The sequence below is a fragment of the Pseudophryne corroboree genome, chromosome 2 (genome assembly GCF_028390025.1).
Source record: "Pseudophryne corroboree isolate aPseCor3 chromosome 2, aPseCor3.hap2, whole genome shotgun sequence".
Classification (NCBI taxonomy): domain Eukaryota; kingdom Metazoa; phylum Chordata; class Amphibia; order Anura; family Myobatrachidae; genus Pseudophryne; species Pseudophryne corroboree.
The window spans coordinates 129,263,648-129,280,432 of record NC_086445.1 but is presented as its reverse complement, the minus strand read 5'-3'; the positions used below and the strand labels follow the sequence as shown (position 1 = coordinate 129,280,432).

General features: G+C 43.6%; 2 pseudogenes; one reads left to right on the top strand and one right to left on the bottom strand.

Annotated features, from left to right (window-relative positions):
• Positions 1–6,562: 6,562 nt before the first annotated feature.
• LOC135052291 (5S ribosomal RNA) lies at positions 6,563–6,681 on the bottom strand (annotated as a pseudogene).
• A 1,924-nt stretch (positions 6,682–8,605) lies between these two features.
• On the top strand, positions 8,606–8,724 carry LOC135052290 (5S ribosomal RNA; annotated as a pseudogene).
• Positions 8,725–16,785: the final 8,061 nt, after the last annotated feature.

The following is a 16,785-nucleotide window of genomic DNA, read 5'->3' as shown; positions in this document are numbered from 1 at the left end:
AAGGATAAAATAAAAAAGGAGCAGACTAGATGGGCCAAGTGGTTCTTATCTGCCGTCAAATTCTATGTTTCTATGTTTCTATATTACCAGATTTTTGTTCCAACCAGCTAGATTGGACGATAAATCTTTTGGTGTATGGGCAGCTTGTACATGATATCTTCTGGGTATCTGTGCTTCACGGCCAACCAGAAGATATTGTGTACAGTGCCATGCTGCCGAATGCATCATGGCATGGTACATCACGCCATCCTGCAGTGTGTACGGGCGGTGCATCGGCCGGCGGGTCGGCCGGGAACACATCATCATGAGGAGTGCCCGACCTTAAACATATCAATAATAACAACAACTTATGCAATTGCAATTGATTTTTTTATGTAGGTAGAAAGAAGTTATAGTAACTAGTAACCAGTATATTATTTATTGGTTATAGTAAATAGTACAGTACTTATGGTGCCCCTAAATTGGGGCAGCTGGACTTGGCCGCCACACCACCGACCTGACAGATCGATCGATCTATCTATCTATCTATCTATCTATCTATCTATCTATCTATCTATCTATCTATCTTTCTGGGGGTGGAGGGGTACTGCGAGGGGTGTGTGTGAAAGGCAAAGGGGGAGATGAGGGAGAGGAGGGGAGGAACATTGACGTGGAAGGTGAGAAAGGCGTATGGCTGATCACAGAGGAGGGGCCAGCCCACAGTAAATAGTTACACACTGTAGAGGCTGGAGCTGGGTGCAGGGCAGAGGAAGGCTCTGGCGATGGGTGGAGAAGGGCATTGGGCAGGGAGAGGTGGAGCAGCAGGAAAAGGGATTATCTTCATCCTGATACTGTCTATGGTAACCCAAGATGGCAGCCGTATTACATCCTACGACCCAGTTCATTTGGCCTCCACACCACACCCCCATTCCAACACCTATGGACAATCATAAAACAGATTTTAGTAGAAGATTACTATACCTATATCTGCGGGGGCACATGGAGGAGGGGAGCGTAGGTACTAAATACCTAGACCCAGACCTATTTGAGTGGCCTTTGTAGCATGCTGCACCACACAGTAATAATTCCTATTATGTTTTTTCTGGAGCTGGTATGATCACACAACCTAGAATTAGCAACACCGCCTTCAGTACCCAGGCTCCGCAGCTGTCTTAATGACCCTGCATGTCTATAGTGTAGTAAGATACAGCTGGTGATCCATCAATGATAATTGCCTATTATTGTGAATAGTTTCTGTAGCAGGTATCAAGCCTATTTACTTCTGCTTGCATTCTGGGCCAAAAGACATTAGTCCTCTGCAGTGTCAGACTGGGACATGAAGGGCCCACTGGGGAAATGCCGTGGTAGGGGCCCATTCTGAGAGGCTTGGCTCACCATTAGTGCATGGTCTGGACCCCTTGATAAATAATATATATATAGTAAATACTGCTAGGGCATGCATGATAATGTACCAGATTAATAACAGCAATGCCCTGTAGAAAATACACCATAGTCCTGTGCAGTATACTCATACTTACCTACATTTTATTTCTCCTCTCTGGGAGAAGCCCGGAGAGGAGATGCTGCAGGTGTCTTCGGGGGGCGGGGCTGGACTGTGACATCACTTTAACCATTTTAGTCATTTTAACCCCTTCTCCACCCGACGGACACGGGAGGTAATCTCTCCATCCTGCTCGCATCACTAGGGTGTGAGCAGAATGCGGGAGACCTGCCCACTCTTCCGGGGGTGCGGGGGGCTACCCCAAAAAATGGGAGCCTCCCGCAGCTTCTGGGAGAGTAGGTAAGTATGAGTATACTGTAACATATTTATAATGCATAATGGAGAGTGTGGGCCCCCAGGCAGTGGGGCCCACCGGTGGTTTCCCCTGTACCCCTATGGGCCGGTCCGAGCCTGATCCTCTGTTACCATTGCCAGTAGTTATTGAGAACTAAACAGTGGTGTGCTGGAAATAGAACCTCTTGTCATTTGGTAAACCCAACATAGTCTCTATAACAGAAACTTGGATATCATTCAAGTGCGGAGATACTCTGCAGTGTTTCTGTAATCAGAGTTTATTGCCAGTGCCATAAAGGTTTATGGGCTGCAGGGTGCAGCATTGCTGACTTAAGGTGGTGACATCTGTCTCTAGCTTTCTTGTGCTGTTGACAGAGGATCAAAGAACGGATTTACACCCTGGATTTACAACAGTGCTAAGATCAGGTGGATAAGACATTGCCAAATCCCAGAATGACTTTTTACCTTCATGATGAAGACATGAAGAGAGATTATTTTTTTTTATACTGTGTACTTTTCCACAGTCATTGTCATCAATAAGTTTCACATGGCAGTGAAAAATAGCATCAAACGCTGAGCTACAAACAAAATATTTTCTCTGGTTTATAGGTAAATAAAAAAATACAAAAATTCGAAGTACTGTGGGATTTATTCAGCGATTACTATGCATGAAAACATATGGCAGTAGTACAGTATATGCTTGTCTTTTGTCTTGTCTTTTTCTACTCTTTTTCATTTAAATGAGTTATTGCTTTGCAGTACAGGAGTTCTAGCTTTGGTAAAAACACAAATATAAGCATGTCTTACCTGCCAAGTTGGGTGTAGTTACAAGTCACCGGATGCACTAAAAGGCTGGAAATGTTGGGGACCTGCCTCTACCTGGCAGTGCATACTAGTACTTACAGGGCCTAATTCTGAGTTGATCGTAGCAGCAAATTTGTTAGCAGTTGGGCAAAAACGTGTGCACTGCAGGGGGGGCAGATATAACATGTGCAGAGAGAGTTAGATTTGAGTGGGGTGTATTCAAACTGAAATCTAAATTACAGTGTAAAAATAAAGCAGCCAGTATTTACCCTGACAGAAACTAAACAACCCACCCAAATCTAACTCTCTCTGCAAATGTTATATCTGCCCCCCCCCCCCCCTGCAGTGCACATGGTTTTGCCCAATTGCTAACAAACTTGCTGCTGCGATCAAATCAGAATTACCCCCTTAGTGGTGGTCATTCCGAGTTGTTCGCTTGCTGCCGTTATTAGTAGAGATGAGCGGATTCGGTTTTACTCGGTTTTACTCGGTTCTCAAAACCGAATCTTATTGGCTATCCAAAACACGTGACATCCGTGAGCCAATAAGATTCGGTTTTGAGAACCGAGTAAAACCGAGTAAAACCGAATCCGCTCATCTCTAGTTATTAGCAGAATTGCGATCAGGCTAAAAACCGGCACTTCTGCGCATGCGTACGGGCCGCAGGGCGCACGCGCTAAGTACTTTCACACAAAATTATGCAATTTTACACAGGGCCGAGCGACGCTTTCAGTCGCTCTGCTGATCGGTGAGTGATTGACAGGAAGTGGGTGTTTCTGGGTGGTAACTGAGCGTTTTCCGGGAGTGTGCTAAAAAACGCAGGCGTGCCAGACGAAATCGCAGGAGTGGCTGGGGAAACGAGGGAGTGGCTGGCCGAACGCAGGGCGTGTTTGTGACGTCAAACCAGGAACCAAACAGTCTGCAGTGAACGCAATCTAGGAGTAGGTCTGGAGCTACTCAGAAACTGCAGGGAAATATTTAATAGCAGAACTGCTAACCTTTCGTTAGCAATTCTGCTAAGCTAAGATACACTCCCAGAGGGCGACGGCCTAGCGTTTGCAATGCTGCTAAAAGCAGCTAGCGAGCAAACAACTCGGAATGAGGGCCAATGTCTCTACCACAGGGAATAAATCAGAGTTGATCGCGCAGCAAATTTGTTAGCAGTTGGGTAAAACCATGGCCCTCATTCCGAGTTGATCGCTCGCAAGGCGATTTTAGCAGAGTTACACACGCTAAGCCGCCGCCTACTGGGAGTGAATCTTAGCTTCTTAAAATTGCGACCGATGTATTCGCAATATTGCGATTACTAACTACTTAGCAGTTTCAGAGTAGCTTCAGACTTACTCTGCCTGTGTGATCAGTTCAGTGCTTGTCGTTCCTGGTTTGACATCACAAACACACCCAGCGTTCGCCCAGACACTCCCCCGTTTCCCCGGCCACTCCTGCGTTTTTTCCGGAAACGGTAGCGTTTTTTCCCGCACGCCCATAAAACGGCCTGTTTCCGCCCAGTAACACCCATTTCCTGTCAATCACATTACGATCGCCGGAGCGATGAAAAAGCCGTGAGTAAAAATACTATCTCCATTGTAAAATTACTTGGCGCAGTCGCAGGGCGAATATTGCGCATGCGTACTAAGCGGAATTTCACTGCGATGCGATGAAAAATACCGAGCGATCAACTCGGAATGAGGGCCCATGTGCACTGCAGGTGTGGCAGATATAACATTTGTAGAGAGAGTTAAATTCAGGTGGGTTATTTTGTTTCTGTGCAGGGTAAATACTGGCTGCTTTGTTTTCACACTGCAATTTAGATTTCAGTTTGAACTAGAGATGAGCGGGTTCGGTTCGTCGAGATCCGAACCCCCCCGAACTTCACCTATTTTACACGGGTCCGAGGCAGCCTCAGATCTTCCCGCATTGCTCGGTTAACCCGAACGAAGCTGAACGTCATCATCCCGCTGTCGGATTCTCGCGAGATTCGTATTCCATATAAAGAGCTGCGCGTTGCCGCCATTTTTACTTGTGCATTGGAGATTGAATGGAGAGGACGTGGCTACGTTCTCTGCCTGAAAAGCTCCATATCTGTGCTCAGTGTGCTGCAAATATCTGTGCTCAGTGTGCTGCAAATATCTATGCTCAGTGTGCTGAAAATATCTACGTTCTTTGCCTGAAAAGCTCCATATCTGTGCTCAGTGTGCTGCAAATATCTACGTTCTCTGCCTGAAAAGCTCCATATCTGTGCTCAGTGTGCTGCAAATATCTGTGCTCAGTGTGCTGCATTGTGGGGACCACCAGTATATAATTATAGTAGTACAGTACAGTAGGCCATTGCTGTATCTTGCAGCTCCGTGTCAGACTCAGTTCTAGACAGTATCCTGATCATCAGTGCTCAATATCTGCTGCATTGTTGTGTGACCAGTATATACTATATATATTATATATAGTAGTACAGTGCAGCATTTTGGTGACCACCAGTATAGTAGTACAGTACAGTAGTCCACTGCTGTGTCTTGCAGCTCCGTGTCACTTCAAGTATCCATATCTGTGCTGCATTGTTTGTGAGCAGTATAGTAGTACAGTGCAGCATTTTGGGGACCACCAGTATAGTAGTACAGTACAGTAGTCCATTGCTGTATCTTGCAGCTCCGTGTCACTTCAAGTATCCATATCTGTGCTGCATTGTTTGTGAGCAGTATAGTAGTACAGTGCAGCATTTTGGGGACCACCAGTATATATATAGTAGTACAGTACAGTAGGCCATTGCTGTATCTTGCAGCTCCGTGTCACTTCAAGTATCCATATCTGTGCTGCATTGTTTGTGAGCAGTATAGTAGTACAGTGCAGCATTTTGGGGACCACCAGTATATATATAGTAGTACAGTACAGTAGGCCATTGCTGTATCTTGCAGCTCCGTGTCACTTCAAGTATCCATATCTGTGCTGCATTGTTTGTGAGCAGTATAGTAGTACAGTGCAGCATTTTGGGGACCACCAGTATAGTAGTACAGTGCAGTAGTCCATTGCTGTATCTTGCAGCTCCGTGTCACTTCAAGTATCCATATCTGTGCTGCATTGTTGTGAGCAGTATATATATATATATATATATATATATATATAGTAGTATAGTACAGCATTTTGGTGACCAACAGTATATAGTTGTACAGTACAATAGGCCATTGCTGTATCTTGCAGCTTCGTGTCACTTCAAGTATCCATATCTGTGCTGCATTGTTGTGAGCAGTATATATAGTAGTACAGTGCAGCATTTTGGTGACCAACAGTATATAGTTGTACAGTACAGTCGGCCATTGCTGTATCTTGCAGTTCTGTGTCACTAGAAAGAAGGGATTGGTGCCGCACAGGATGGTATAAAATTCTTTGGAATGGGCTCTTAAATAATTTGTCCCTTGTAGACCAACAGTGCAAATATTTTGAACTTGCCTGTATAGGTAAATAAGGTAATTGTTGGTGGTGCACCCAGAGTCAATGGTATATGGTGAGGTTGCGAAGAGAAAGAGAGACTCTTTGTTGGGGCACGCTTGAAAGACTAAAACTTAACTTTTAATACAAAATAGATTATAATATGGTACACCAAAACAAACACACATATAAAAATTAGCTAATAAAAATGACAGTGACACCTGAGGTGAAAATATTAGAGAGTAAGTTTGATTGTCACAGGATGATGGATAATCTGTTAGGTATTAAATGCATAAATGTTGCATATGTTGCAAACATGTTGAGATTTATAATCCTTATATAGTTACCTGTGAGAAAAATATATCCAACCTGGTAATGGTTTAATCTGCTACTTAGAAATTAGTGTCAAGGGAATACCAGAGATGGGAAAGCTAGTGCTTAAGACAAAATTGGACAAAAAATCAACAAAGCTCAATGGCTAGGAGAGAAGAAATATAAGGTGTGAAGATTGGTAATGATCAAAGGTTACTCCAAAACCTCCGTTTGTCACAAATACAGAGATATTTGTTACTACACCTGATATTCCCTAGCAGTCTCCCAAATAGGTACTAATCAGGCTATTCACTGCTTAGCTTCCAAGATCAGGCGAGGTTGGGCGTACCCAGTGAAATATGGTAGTAAAAACCCCTTGATTGTGAATACAATGGTATATGGTTATTGATGTATACCAAAGAAGTACTTCTATAGTTCACTATTGTGCCCAGTCCTATTGTTGCCTTAGAATTAACAAATGGACAGGATAACTGGCATCAAATTGTGAAAAGTACTGTAGAATAGTAGAGTCTAGGAAACTTGTAGGTACAGGTCCCGTCTTCTATTCTCTATTGTCAACCACATATCTCACATGGTAGAGAAGGGATCAAAGAGACGGGTTTCCTGTGCCCAGAAAAAATAGGAGTGAAATTACACAGATATCTTAAGCCCTGACGACAGTAAATGATAAGGAATTTAGGGTTCTTCACTGAGTGATTAATATTACTCAGATGGAATAGACAAATAGCAGATTACGCAAAGATTACACAGTCAATTGAAAAAGATTTCACATTATACGATACCAGTGGATGAGTGGGCTGAGCCGTGCACTGCTCAGCTCCACAGGACACAGACGGCCGTTTCACCGGATGGTGGCTTGTTCACTGTGTGAAGAAGTGGTGGAAGGCAAGGTATTTGAGTCAATAGTGGGAGTGGTCTAATTGGATGGACCAATAATAAGACAGGGGAAGGGGTGGAGGTAATGTTATATAACCTCCTCCATGTCAGTTCCTGTTTCAGGACCCGGAAGTGATATTATGTGACCTCAGTAAGCAGTCTCTAGATATCTTTATCTATTAGGACTTTATTTTGAGAAAAGTTTAATACAAATAAAGTTAAAAATTGCTGAGGTCAGTTATAATATAGTAGGTAGAGAATAGGAGGGTTATTGGAGTGATAACTTTAATGTGGACGCATCGTCAGACAAGTATGCGTCACTTCCGGTCGCGAAGGCCGGAAGTCGTGTAATGCCGTGATGAGGAGAGTTTGAATAGGTTAGTATATAAGTCTAACAAAGCCCACAATCGCAGGGAGTGCCTTACCCAGAGGGAAGATAAAAGAATGGTTATAGTATCATTGCCCATACCGGAATATGCCCCGCATGAATTGGCGTGGACACGTCGTCCGGCAGATATACGTCACTTCCGGTCATGACGACCGGAAGTCGTGTGGAGCCGTAATTTGAATAGTTAAATAAAGTTAGTTATAAGGCTAGCTATTACAGAGTGGGCCGGGTCACAGGGGTAAGTAACGGGGTGGCTGTGATGGCATAGCCTAGTGCGGAACGAGACCTAATTGTTAGGAAGTGATGTAGACGTAAAGTTACATCACTTCCTATTGAGAAAATGTGCCGTGGAATTCGGCTTTGCGACCGGATATGACGAGGACGATGTCCTGCAAAGAAAGTGTCCGTATATATCAGTCCATGTTTAAGATAAGACCGGATATACCGTGTGTACCATGAGTATGGGGAATTATAGGGTTATATAAATGGCTGGTAAATAGGTAAAAATAAACATAAATGAAATTCATTAGGTGACAAGAAATAGAATTACAATTAAATGGAAAGAAAATCATAGTGGAAATAAATAATATATGAAATAATATTTAAATCATAGATACCCTGTGTGTATATATTAGGTATATAGGTTATAAAGTGAGATGGTAATGAGAAACGTGACAGCTTGCAATTATTAAAAAATTAGTGACAGGGATGAAATTGAGCCAAATGAAATAAGGAGTATATTATAAAGATTATATTGGTAATTTTAATTGGACTAATGATAATAGTGGGTTAAAACTGAATTGGAAGTGTGGGTGTAAGGGACAATATGTTGAAGATGAAAAGGTTGGGTTAAATTTGGTATAACAGTACTTTTCACAATTTGATGCCAGTTATCCTGTCCATTTGTTAATTCTAAGGCAACAATAGGACTGGGCACAATAGTGAACTATAGAAGTACTTCTTTGGTATACATCAATAACCATATACCATTGTATTCACAATCAAGGGGTTTTTACTACCATATTTCACTGGGTACGCCCAACCTCGCCTGATCTTGGAAGCTAAGCAGTGAATAGCCTGATTAGTACCTATTTGGGAGACTGCTAGGGAATATCAGGTGTAGTAACAAATATCTCTGTATTTGTGACAAACGGAGGTTTTGGAGTAACCTTTGATCATTACCAATCTTCACACCTTATATTTCTTCTCTCCTAGCCATTGAGCTTTGTTGATTTTTTGTCCAATTTTGTCTTAAGCACTAGCTTTCCCATCTCTGGTATTCCCTTGACACTAATTTCTAAGTAGCAGATTAAACCATTACCAGGTTGGATATATTTTTCTCACAGGTAACTATATAAGGATTATAAATCTCAACATGTTTGCAACATATGCAACATTTATGCATTTAATACCTAACAGATTATCCATCATCCTGTGACAATCAAACTTACTCTCTAATATTTTCACCTCAGGTGTCACTGTCATTTTTATTAGCTAATTTTTATATGTGTGTTTGTTTTGGTGTACCATATTATAATCTATTTTGTATTAAAAGTTAAGTTCTGTGTCACTTCAAGTATCCATATCTGTGCTGCATTGTTGTGAGCAGTATATATAGTAGTACAGTGCAGCATTTTGGTGACCAACAGTATATAGTTGTACAGTACAGTAGTCCATTGCTGTATCTTGCACCTCCGTATCACTCAAGTATCCATATCTGTGCTGCATTGTTGTGAGCAGTATATAGTAGTACAGTGCAGCATTTTGCTGACCAACAGTATATAGTTGTACAGTACAGTAGTCCATTGCTGTATCTTGCAGCTCCGTATCACTTCAAGTATCCATATCTGTGCTGCATTGTTGTGAGCAGTATATATAGTAGTACAGTGCAGCATTTTGGTGACCAACAGTATATAGTTGTACAGTACAGTAGTCCATTGCTATTGATATAATAATATTACAGGCATATAATTCCACACATTAAAAAATTGAGAACAAAAATGTGGAGGGTGAAATAGGGAAAGATCAAGATCCACTTCCACCTATTGCTGAAGCTGCTGCCACTAGTCATGGCAGAGACAATGAAATGCCATAAACGTCGTCTGCTAAGGCCGATGCCTAATGTCATAGTAGAGAGCATGTAAAATCCAAAAAACAAAAGTTTAGTAAAATGACCCAAAAATCTAAATTAAAAGCGTCTGAGGAGAAGCGTAAACTTGCCAATATGCCATTTACGACACAGAGTGGCAAGGAACAGCTGGGGCCCTGGCCTATGTTCATGGCTAGTGGTTCAGCTTCACATGAGGATGGAAGCACTCATCCTCCCGCTAGAAAAATGATAACAGTTAAGCTGGCAAAAGCACAGCAAAGAACTGTGCGTTTTTCTAAATCACAAATCCCCAAGGAGAGTCTAATTGTGTCAGCGGTTGCGATGCCTGACCTTCTCAACACTGAACAGGAAGAGGTGGCTCCTTCCACCATTTGCACGCCCCCTGCAAGTGCTGGAAGGAGCACCCACAGTCCAGTTCCTGATAGTCAAATTGAAGATGTCACTGTTGAAGTACACCAGGATGAGGATATGGGTGTTGCTGGCGCTGAGGAGGAAATTGACAAGGAGGATTCTGATGGTGGGGTGGTTTGTTTAAGTCAGGCACCCGGGGAAACACCTGTTGTCCGTGGGATGAATATGGCCATTGACATGCCTGGTCAAATTACACAAAAAAAACACCTCTTCGGTGTGGAATTATTTTAACAGAAATGCAGACAACAGGTGTCAAGCCGTGTGTTGCCTTTGTCAAGCTGTAATAAGTAGGGGTAAGGACGTTAACCACCTAGGAACATCCTCCCTTATATGTCACCTGGAGCGCATTCATCAGAAGTCATTGACAAGTTGAAAAACTTTTGGTGACAGCAGAAGCAGTCCACTGACAACTAAATCCCTTCTTCCTCTTGTACCCAAGCAAACCACACCACCAACTCCCTCAGTGTCAATTTCCTCCTTAGACAGGAACGCCAATAGTCCTGCAGGCCATGTCACTGGCAAGTCTGACGAGTCCTCTCCTAACTGGGATTCCTCCGATGGATCCTTGAGTGTAACGCCTACTGCTGCTGGCTCTGCTGTTGTTGCTGCTGGGAGTCGATCATTATCCCAGAGGGAAAGTCGGAAGACCACTTGTACTACTTCCAGTAAGCAATTGACTGTCCAACAGTCCTTTGCGTTGCAAAGCGGATAACTCAGGCCTTGGCAGCTGTGTTGGTGTTAGACGTGTGTCCGGTATCCACCATTAATTCACAGGGAATTAGAGAATTGCTTGAGGTACTGTGTTCCCGGTACCAAATCCCATCTAGGTTCCACTTCTGTAGGCAGGCGATACCGAGAATGTACACAGATGTCAGAAAAAGAGTCACCAGTGTCCTAAAAAATGCAGTTGTACCCAATGTCCACTTAACCACGGACATGTGGACAAGTGGAGCAGGGCAGACTCAGGACTATATGACTGTGACAGCCCACTGGGTAGATGTATTGCCTCCCGTAGCTACAACAGCAGCAGCGGCACCAGTAGCAGCTTCTCGCAAACGCCAACTCGTTCCTAGGCAGGCTACGCTTTGTATCACCGCTTTCCATAAGAGGCACACAGCTGACAACCTCTTACGGAAACTGAGGAACATCATCGCAGATTGGACTCTCGTGGGGATTTGTGACATCGGACAATGCCATCAATATTGTGCATGCGTTACATGTGGGCAAATTCCAGCACGTCCCATGTTTTGCATATACATTGAATTTGGTGGTGCAGAATCTTTTAAAAAAATGACAGGGGCGTGCAAGAGATGCTGTCAGTGGCCCGAAGAATTGCGGGCCACTTTCGGCATTCAGCCACCGCGTGCCGAAGACTGGAGCACCAGCAAACACTCTTGAACCTGCCCCTCCATCAGCTGAAGCAAGAGGTGGTAACGAGGTGGAATTCAACCTCTATATGCTTCAGAGGATGGAGGAGCAGCAAAAGGCCATTCAAGCCTATACATCTGCCTACGATATAGGCAAAGGAGGGGGAATGCACCTGACTCAAGCGCAATGGAGAATGATTTCAACGTTGTGCAAGGTACTGCAACCCTTTGAACTTGCCACACGTGAAGTCAGTCCAGACACTGCCAGCCTGAGTCAGGTCATTCCACTCATTAGGCTTTTACAGAAGCAGCTGGAGAGATTGAAGGAGGAGCTAAAATGGAGCGATTCCGCTAGGCATGTGGGACTTGTGGATGGAGCCCTTAATTCGCTTAACCAGGATTCACGGGTGGTCAATCTGTTGAAATCAGAGCACTACATTTTGGCCACCGTGCTCGATCCTAGGTTTAAAGCCTACATTGTATCTGTGTTTCCGGCAGACACAAGTCCGCACATGCGCAAAGGGGTGTAGTATGGTACGCCGGCGGTCGGGCTTCCGGCGACCAGCATACCGGCGCCGGGAGCCCGACCGCCGGCATACCGACAGTGTGGCGAGCGCAAATGAGCCCCTTGCGGGCTCGCTGCACTCGCCACGTTGCGGGCACGGTGGCTTATTCTCCCTCCAGGAGGGTCGTGGACCCCCACGAGGGAGAATAAGTGTCGGTATGCTGGCTGTCGGGATTCCGGTATACTGTACGCCAGGATCCCGACAGCCGGCATACTGAAGACCACCCGTTCAAAGACCTGCTGGTGAGACACTTGTCAAGTCAAGCGGAACGTGACCCGCCAACAGCTCCTCCTTCATTTTCTACCACCACTGGAGCTGCTATGAAAAGAATCAGATTTCCAAAACCACCCGCTGGCTGTGATGCAGGGCAGTCAGGAGCGAAAACTGACATCTGGTCCGGACTGAAGGACCTGCCAACGATTATTGACATGTCGTCTACTGTCACTGCATATGATTCTGTCACCATTGAAAGAATGGTGGAGGATTATATGAGTGACCGCATCCAAGTAGGCACGTCAGACAGTCCATACGTATACTGGCAGGAAAAAGAGGCAATTTGGAGGCCCTTGCACAAACTGGCTTTATTTTACCTAAGTTGCCCCCCACCCCCACCCCCTCCAGTGTGTACTCCGAAAGAGTGTTTAGTGCAGCCGGTCACCTTGTCAGCGGTCGGCGTACGAGGTTACTTCCACAAAATGTGGAGAAGATGATGTTCATCAAAATTAGTTATAATCAATTCCTCCGTGGAGACATTCACCAGCAATTGCCTCCAGAAAATACACAGGGACCTGTGATGGTGGATTCCAGTGGGAACGAATTAATACTCTGTGAGGAGGGGGATGTACACAGTGAAAGGGGTGAGGAATCGTAGGATGATAATGAGGTCGACATCTTGCCTCTGTAGAGAAAGGAGAGATTGATTGCTTCTTTTTTTGCAGTCATTTCAGCCACAGTCGTGTGGCAGACCCTGTGGCTGAAATGATGGGTTTGTTAAAGTGTGCATGTCCTGTTTATACAACATAAGGGTGAGTGGGAGGGCCCAAGGACAATTCCATCTTGCACCTCTTTTTTTATTTATTTATCTTTGCATCATGTACGGTTTGGGGACAATTTTTTTAAGTGCCATCCTGTCTGACACTGCAGTGCCACTCCTAGATGGGCAAGGTGTTTTTGCCGCCCACTTGTGTCGCTTAGCTTAGTCATCCAGCTACATCATTGTACCCTTTTTTTTCTTTGCATTATGTGTTCTTTGGGGCCTAGTTTTTAAAACTGCCATCCTGCCTGACACTGCAGTGTCACTCCTAGATGGGCCAGGTGTTTGTGCCGGCCACTTGGGTCGCTTAGCTTAGTCATCCAGCAACCTCGGTGCAAATTTTAGGACTAAAAATAATATTGTGAGGTGTTCAGAATAGACTGGAAATGAGTGGAAATTATGGTTATTGAGGTTAATAATACTATAGGACAGTGGTTTCCAAACTCTTTTGAATTACGGCGCCCTAGAATATCAGAATTTTATTCACGGCACCACTAGGCCAAAAATTTCTTATTTAGAAAGAATTATTACATTAAGTAGATCGCGTTTATATGTCATCCTTAGGGTCAGTTGTGTGGTGAGGCACAAGATTTGCTTCTGTTTGGCCACATATTTTATGACTGGCAGCCACCAGCACTGGTTTTGCCTATTATATTGACCATGAATAATTTGAATTGGTCCTGAACCACCAACCCAGGGCACCCCTGCAAGTGACCCGAGGCACCCCAGGGAGCCACGGCACACAGTTTGGGAACCTCTGCTATAGGATCAAAATTACCCCCAAATTCTATGATCTAAGCTGTTATTGAGGGTTTTTTGAAAAAAAAAACACCCGAATCCGGGAAAAATTAAGGGAGGTTTTGCCAAAACCCTTTAATTGTAATTTTTTTAATAACCCAGATCGCATTTCCCATACTTATAATGGGAAATGCGATCTGGCCTGAAATTCTAAAAAAAAAAGTGCAAAAATACCACACTGAGACCTGTGATAATTTCGCCAGCTCAGGCTGGCGAGATCACAGGGCAGCACTGCGATCTGCATCCTTTTGCCCAGATTTCTCTGCACCCTGGCAAAGAAAGCTGTGCGGGGACCGAGCAGTGTGAGCAGCTATGTGTGTCCGATGGACACATAAGCTGATCACAGTGTTAAAAAAAAAATAAGTAAAAAAAAAATCATACTTACCAGCCCCAGCAGCCAGTATCCGCTGCTGCGGTGAGCGCTTCCGGGCGCCGGGACCCCCATATGCTGTGCTGTGACCCCGGCAGCCTCCTGAAGCAGCGGACACCGGCTCCTAGACTGGTAAGTATAAAATTCAGGGTGGGGGGGCGCATGTGCAGAAGGACATTGGGGTATTTTTTATGAAAAATACCCCGATAATGCTGCGTAGAAGCATCGCGGGGACAGAGCTTTCTCATAAGCTCTGTCCCTGCATGTGATAATTAATACATCCATGCGATGTACTCAATTATCGCAGTGCGAGTTGGGTCGAGTTTATCACCTGTCATCTGCATCATCAGATGAGGATGGTGATATATAGGCCCTTATGTGTCTTACAACTTTGAGCTTCCACCATGTAATTTCCCACCGTCAAATGCAGACAGTGGGAGTCATTTCTACTTATGTTTCTGACTGCATTGAAATAATTTACATCATTAGTTTGCACCAAAGGAACAGAATGGAAAATTCCAAAAACATAAATAGAAATATGACACTGCGTATTATTCATTATTTAAATCTTAAAGTATATGTTGACCTATTAATTGTGAAAATGTGTATCACTTTCAGTGTCTTTGCCATCATTAAACACTGGCTGAAAACCTTTTTATTAAACCACTGCTATATTGTCACAGTATTCCTAAACTCAACAGTATTGCTATAGGCAAGTGCTACATTTGGCCTATATAGTTATGTTTAATACTGCCCTGTATGGATGTTCAAATGAATACTCATGTTTTTTATGTTCTGACCGGGGGTTCTCTAATAATTTTATTGAATGGGGAATTGTATTTGCATTTACAAGTAACACACATCACAGAAATGTTATAATAGTTGAGCCGTGCTGCTCTGGAAATACAACCAAGTATTATCTGTGAGCGAGTGAGGTCTGAATGAGATAGAAAACTAGTGCTATGAACTGCGCGTTTCGTCAATGTAATTAGTTTTATTATAGTAAATAGGATGTCAACTATTACCGTTATAATGAGCTTGTTTCCTAAACATTATCAACAGAAGATTATGGTCAAAATGAGAGTAATAGACATTTTACTGTGCAGTAAAACAGATATTAGCAGGGTTGTCTAAGCTGCCATTTAATTGGCTCCTTTATCGTCAATATGCCTATAATCTGACACTTGTGTGTGGATAAAGATCGTAAAGTGTCTACACACTTGTAAAACATTTCACAGGCAGATTACGCCTTATACTCAGATTCACTTTAGTAAATGACAATTAAATTGACTAATAAGGCTATAAAGCCTTACTTTTATCAAATCCCTCAGTTCTTGTGTCTGTAAGGTTTTATAGAGTCATTAGCTGTAAGTGTGTATTAATCGCTTTAACAAATAAAATAGGTTTTTAAGATGTTTATTCTATGCTTAGCTCATATCACAAATACAGTATATACTCTGACAATATTAGCCTCTGTATGTTCTCATACCTCAGACAGCCTTATCTTTATATACCTGTAGCGAGGTTTTTGTTATTATTATCCATTCAAAAAATAAAACAAAAACTATAATACATAAATCTCTGTATGCTAGACATACAGTAGTTAGTAGTAATAAATAGTATATGAAAAAGAAAAAGTGCAATAAGCAAAAAATAAGATTTTACTTACCGGTAAATCTATTTCTCGTAGTCCGTAGTGGATGCTGGGGACTCCGTAAGGACCATGGGGAATAGAAGGGCTCCGCAGGAGACATGGGCACTTTAAGAAAGAATTCAATTCTGGTGTGCTCTGGCTCCTCCCTCTATGTCCCTCCTCCAGACCTCAGTTAGAGAAACTGTGCCCGGAAGAGCTGACAGTACAAGGAAAGGATTTTGGTAATCCAGGGCAAGATACATACCAGCCACACCAATCACACCGTATAACTTGTGATAAACTTACCCAGTCAACAGTATGAACAACAACAGAGCATCAGTTCAACCCTGATGCAACAATAACATAGCCCTTATTGCAGCAATAACTATATACAAGTATTGCAGAAGAAGTCCGCACTTGGGACGGGCGCCCAGCATCCACTACGGACTACGAGAAATAGATTTACCGGTAAGTTAAATCTTATTTTCTCTAACGTCCTAGTGGATGCTGGGGACTCCGTAAGGACCATGGTGATTATACCAAAGCTCCCAAACGGGCGGGAGAGTGCGGATGACTCTGCAGCACCGATTGAGCAAACACAAGGTCCTCCTCAGCCAGCGTATCAAACTTATAGAACTTTGCAAAAGTGTTTGAACCTGACCAAGTAGCCGTTCGGCACAGCTGTAATGCCGAGACCCCTCGGGCAGCCGCCCAAGAAGAGCCCACCTTCCTAGTGGAATGGGCCTTAACTGATTTTGGCAGCGGCAATCCAGCCGCAGAATGAGCCTGCTGAATCGTGTTACAGATCCAGCGAGCAATAGTTTGCTTTGAAGCAGGAGCACCAAGCTTGTTGGAGGAATACAGGATAAACAAAGACTCTGTTTTCCTGACCCTAGCCGTTC